We start from the raw sequence: 6674 nt of genomic DNA on the forward strand, positions 1-6674 counted from the left end.
TGTATACTTTTCTGTATTTCTCAAATTTTATTTAATGATCATGAATTTGTTTTTGTGTTTTATTATTTCAAAAGAAAAAAGAAGGAAAGAGAAAAGAATGATCAGCAGGTTTCAACAAAGAAACAGTTGTTGGTAAATTACCTTGTTTATGACTTGAAAAAAAGCCAGTATGATTTCAGAAGGGGATTGTACTATTTCCCTTGGATGTGGAAATTACTTGACTCTGGTCTGATCCACTGATGGTGAAGTAACACCTGAAAGACTCACATGAACATTACAATTGTCCTCAACAAACACAAAAGGAACCTGGAAAATGAATACAAATAATGTTTTATAATTTATAATTCTTCTCTTGTTGAATCAAAATGTACTACTTTAAGTGTGAGATTGCTTTTTCAACTATGATGTTTTTTACTTTTCAACCTCACGTGAATTCTACAAAGCTTGGCAGATACCCAGTTGTGACTTCCTTTAGGACTTTTTGTTGCCACTCATTATTCTTCTTAACATTGCCCAAGGTAAAGAGCACGAAGCTTGGAAAAGGTTTGGAGAAAGTTTCTAATCCAGCTTTGGTACAACCTAGCAGTGTAAACATGGTCAGGTTACTTAAGTGTCCCGGGTTTCCGTTTTTCCATTTGTAAAGCAAAGCATGGCTGTTCGTACTATCTCTTCCACCTCAGTTATTATAAGGCTAAAATAAGATAATGTTAAGGATAAAATAAGATAATGTATGTGACAGGACTCAAAATTCTATAGGTGAGTTCTTTTGGAAACTGATGGTGAGATAAAGTATGGAGTAAAAAAGGTTTTCTGAGGGAGTGACACCTGTAAAAGAAAAGGGGAGTCAACAGGATCGAGCAGGGCAGTGGTCAGAGCGCAGTGCTTTCTCTGCCAGCCCAACAGGGAGCACAGAGCTACGATGGCCAGTTCAAGAAGTCCGTGTTGGATGGGCATGGCCAGTTCCTTATACCACTGCCTTGCTTAGTCATCGGCTGGGGGGCCACTCCATAAACAGAGTGACCTCAGCTCCAACACAGAGCAGGTCTCGAAGGAGCTAATAGCTGGAGGCTGTCAGCTAACCACACTTCTTGAAGCTGAATAGCAAGTCCTTTCTGGAAAGGAGGACATGAGTGGTATATCTCATGTCTGCCACACTGGCCCCTAATATGACTCTACTTGGGGCCACCAGTTGAGATGGGTGTATATTATATCTCAAGATTATGAGTTCCCTTTCTCTGACCACAAACTTCTGTCCTTTGATATTGTCCACTCCCTCTCTGAGCACTGAGCGTGCTCTCCCCACCCTCCGTGACCCCTATCCTTCTCTCCCTATCTTGACAGTCACCTCCTTCTGATTTCCCTGGCCTCTCTAGCAAGGTTCACTAGCTTGGAGTCAAGGGTCTGGGATTTTATGTTGCCTTCTCTTGTTCCTCTCAACCCTTTGATTTTTTCTCATGCTTGTCAGACTGATTTCTGAGTCACCCCATGGTCTTCTTTCCTCTGAAACTTGAGTGATGAACCTTACTGGAAAAATTCATGTGGGGACTTCCCTGGCGGTCCAGTGGTTAGGACTCCACGCTTCCACTCCCGGGGCCCCAGGTTCCATCCCCGGTTGGGGAACTAAGATCCTGCAAGCTACACAGTGCGGCCAAAAAAAAAAAAAAAAAAAAATCATTCAGTACCATCTACTGAATGGTAAACTACACTTCAATGACAGCCAATTTCATCAACACATTTACTGCAGCAATCCTTTTACCCAGTTCATATTGTCTCCCTGTTCCACTTACATTGTGTCTAACTTGTAAGAGATGATTGACATTTATCCAATTCTGCCTCATGCAGAAGGTATCTATGTACTTGATATACTCCCTTCCGCTCTTCTCCCTCCAGCTTTATTTTTTAAAATAAATTTATTTATTTATTTTTGTCTGTGTTGGGTCTTCGTTGCTGCGCGCGCGTGCTTTCTCTAGTTACAGTGAGCGGGGGCTACTCTTCGTTGCAGTGTGCGGGCTTCTCATTGCAGTGGCTTCTCTTGTTGCAAAGCACAGGCTCTAGGTGCGTGGGCTTCAGTAGTTGTGGCACTCAGGCTCAGTAGTTGTGGCTCACAGGCTCTAGAGTGCAGGCTCAGTAGTTGTGGTGCACAGGCTTAGTTGCTCCGTGGCATGCGGGGTCTTCCCGGACCAGGGTTCGAACCTGTGTCCCCTGCATTGGCAGGCGGATTCTCAACCACTGCGCCACCAGGGAAGCCCCTCCGTCCAACTTTTATATGGTAAATCTCTAGGTTACCATAGGAGCTAGGACTTGCACTATCCTGACTCTTGTTCAATACCCAGAACAGTATCGTAAGCTTATCTGGCACTGAAAAAAATTGTTGAGTGAATAAATAGTTGAATGAAGAAGAACAACTAAATTTGTTTTGTTATATGCCTATTACAGGCTAGAGACAATTTCAAGTATATTATATGTCATCTCAATCTTCATAGGACTCCCATTTTGTAGGTTTTAATCTTCCTATTTTATACATTTATTTGTTGCCTGTCTCTTGCCACTAAATATAAGTTCCTTAAGGGCAAATATCATGTCTGATTCGTTTCTGTAGCTTTGCAGCTCCACTTCCCAGGTGATGCCTGACACATAGATGATACTCAATGAAAGTTAGATGAAGGATCAGATAAGTGAGGGAACCACAAATGGAGGGTCAAGTTAAGACTGTGTCCAACACCAAAGCCTGTGCACTTTGTACCATGTCATGTGGCTCTGTCTGTATTGTGCTGTTAACTGCCCAAGGCTTCACAACAATTTAATGACCAAATTTGAATTAGAAGACAATGATCCTCCATGCCATACTTCAATCAAAATGGTGACAGGAATTATAGTTGTCACTTGCTTTATTTACTTCTAAAGAACGTACCTAATATCATACGAAGGATAATTGGCCAGTTCATGAATTTTCTGTTTCGAACATCCGACTGTAATTGTTTCTTTACCTTGTTCTGATGTTATCCATGACTCAGTATATGTTTGGGTATTATTTGGGACCCGTCTGAATTCATAAGCCTTCTATTTCTTACCATGAGAATAAGATTAGCCAATATTTGCATATGCTAACACTAGTGACAAAATTATAAAGAATGAGTTAAACAAAATGTCACTTAGCAGAAAGTGATAATTAAACTCTTAATTAATCTTTCTTTCTGCCAGAATTTGGCTTTTAGTCAACTGATACCATTTGATAATAGTGTACATAATGTGGCAAGCACCAGAAAGAAGCTTCTAGACTGCTCATGGATACTAAAAGTATGCAAATCTTTGAACCTATAGTTGGAAATTGAACAGCAATAGAGGTGAGATTCTAGAATTTCCATTCCCACCACTACTTATAATGGAACCAAACAACTGTGAATGCATTGCAGAGATTACTGAGGCCTTCATTTATAAAGCATTTTATGAAACTTTTAGTGTAAATGCCAGCTATTTTTAAATCTTATGATTCCCTGATGAAAATATTTTCCTAAACAATTTGGACCACTCCATATAGTTCTAATGGTTTCCCTATTAAGTACCTTTCAAATATAGCCACAACGTATCTTTTTGAAATAGATGGGTATTAACCAAATGGAAGTGTGCATTGAAAGTTTCTGCTAAAGCAATGAAACCAAAATAGTCTATAAAATTAAGGATTTGAACTAATATCTCTAAATTTGCTTTCAGTCATGGGAAAAAAAAAATCTATGGCTGCAACCCTGAAAAAGTTTAGTCAATGCTAAAACCTGAACACAATTCACATGCCCTGTTATTCATGCCTTACATGATAAATTCTTGCCCATTAATTTAATTCAAATCTGAAGGGAAATTAGCAATTCTATGTGAATTCATCCATTTGTTTTTATTAACTCATCACTCTATCTACATGTTTAATAAAATGTTCACAATGTAACAAGAGCTTCTAATGAAAGGAAGAGGCATTTCGGAAATTTTTTTTTCCTTATTTTTCTGCAAAGGTGATGACAGAGTTTCAACACCCAGCTTTATGTTCCACCGTTATAATTTTGTGCCATATGTACATATAAAAAAGAGCTGCTATTGCAGCACCTCTCCCGATCATAATATCTTACATTCATACCACACTTTACAGTTTAACAAATTGATTTTTTAATTTTTAATTTATTTATTTTTTGGCCGCGCTGCATGGCTGGCAGAATCTCAGTTCCCTGACCAGGGACTGAACCCGGGCCTCTGTAATGAAAGCCCAGAATCCTAACCACTAGACCACCAGGGAACTCCCCAAATTAATTTTTTCAGTTTTTAAATTTCCTATCACATTCACCTCATTGGCTCCATCACGCATCATTGGTGACATCACACCTTAAGCACCTAGTCTCCTTGACCCCTCATTCTCCACCTTTGATCCCCTTAGCGGCCCTGAGGAGAGAGCTTGGCAGATATGCAGTCAGAAATAAGCAAACCTGGGGCTTCCCTGGTGGCGCAGTGGTTGAGAGTCTGCCTGCTAATGCAGGAGACACAGGTTCGAGCCCTGGTCTGGGAAGATCACACATGCTGTGGAGCAACTAGGCCCGTGAGCCACAACTACTGAGCCTGCACGTCTGGAGCCTGTGCTCCACAACAAGAGAGGCCGCGATAGTGAGAGGCCCGTGCAGCGCGATGAAGAGTAGCCCCCGCTTGCCACAACTAGAGAAAGCCCTCGCACAGAAATGAAGACCCAATACAGCCATAAATAAATAAATTAATAAACTCCTACCCCCAACATCTTCTTTAAAAAAAAAAAAAGAAATGAGCAAACCAAAGCTCAGGGAAATGAAGAAGCTAGCTGGTGGGTGATGATGCCTCAGATTACAATTTATATTGCATCCGTAAAGTTAATTTGAATAAAATTTTGAATGAAAAGGAATCAATCATGTGGGTAATTCAAAATGGCTGAAACCATTTTAGGAAGGTTGATAATTGATAGATCCATTTCAAGACAATTTGCCCACCCACAAGGATCCACAGTGACTTCTAAACAGAACTTAATGTCTCCCCATGTGTATTCTTCCTGCTACAATGTAGACAGATCTCTCAGATGGGTTTGAATTTAGACACTGCTGACTCCCTAACTCTGTGACACGTTGGATGGATTTATTGCCTGGCATATAACTGAACAAATATTTGTTGAGTTAATAAATGGCTTAAAACTTTTAATAGGCGCTCATTTTTTATTAGCTGTTTCTTTGACACAATTCTTTTGGAAAACAATAAAGCAACATGTAGCAAGAACCATAGGAATGTCTGTGTGATACTCTTTGATTCAGAAGTTCTACTCCAAAGAATTTTTCATAAAGAAAAAATCTGGTAGGAGTAACAACCTTGAAGGTATTCTCAAGGTTATCAATCATAGGCAAAATACCAAAACAGTCTCAAAGCCCAGGATACAGTATCTATGACGGGTATGATTTCTGGCTGCTAAGCATGTTTCTTCCCTATCACTTCCTTAAACATAAGGGTAGGCACATGACCTGAAGTGACCAATTAAATTGTCCCATCTCCACAGCCCACAGTGATTGGTTTAGGGATGAGCCAATAAAAGTCCTTTCCTAGGAATTTTCCTTTAGAATTAGTTAGGAAGACATCCTCTTGCATCTATGGTCAAGGACTGGAAAAATACAGCTCTGTGTTGCCAGCCACATGAAGAAAGCCTGGCTGCAGCAAAATCAAGTAAGGCCAATACACAAACAGACACAAGAGGTGAAGAGAGACAGAGACTCAGCTGGCACGTTCCTGAAAACATAATTTGAGCCCTGTTTCTTAACATCTCTTCCACTCTTGTCTATTCCAGTTACACAAGCCGTTAAGTCTCTATTTTCATTAAGCTAGTTTAAGTTGGGTTTCTGTCACTTACAATTAAGAGCCCTGATTACTACATCCACACAAAGGAAGGCTATGTAGCCTTTAAAACAGCAATTTTGCAGAAACATGGGAAAATGTTTACAACAAAATGTTAAGTGGTAGCAACAAAAGACAAAATAGTAGGTGTGTATGTATGAGTATACAAGGAAAAAGGTGTTAACAGTGCTTACTCCTGAGTGAGAGTGAAAAGGAATAGAACGTTTCCCTTTCCTTTATCTACCACTTGAAAATATTTCAGTGAGCATGTATAATATTGCTCTTGTCATTTAGAAAGAAAAAAAGTACATACCTTAAGATTACCATGATGTAAATATACTTAATCACCTGCAAGATAATATAAAAATAGTTATTGCGCTAAAAAGTGAGATTTTAGCTGTTTAAATTTTTTCAAAAACATCTTGAGATGACTTTACTTATTTATTGGCTTTTCAGTAAGAAAAGAAACATTTTAAAGAACAAAATGCATAAACTCTGTCATGTGACAACTTTAACGATTAAAACTAACAAAGGAGAAGAGTAATCTCATCTATTGGGAGCTTGCTTATAAATTATAATTCCATTTTCAAATTAACGTTTTACTTTAACAGTATAGTGCTTGTAAGGACATTCAGGGCTAGATTGTTGGTTTTCCTGCCATTGCCTTACCACTCTCTCCCCTAGCTCCTTTTAACGATTGTATGATTGTAAAATTTATCCAAGTTAATTTATACCAAGACTAGTTGTGAAGGAAATCGTTTCTTTTGCTTTATATTAGTATTAGCCTTGGTAGT

The sequence above is a fragment of the Phocoena phocoena genome, chromosome 4, assembly GCF_963924675.1.
Source record: "Phocoena phocoena chromosome 4, mPhoPho1.1, whole genome shotgun sequence".
NCBI lineage: Eukaryota > Metazoa > Chordata > Mammalia > Artiodactyla > Phocoenidae > Phocoena > Phocoena phocoena.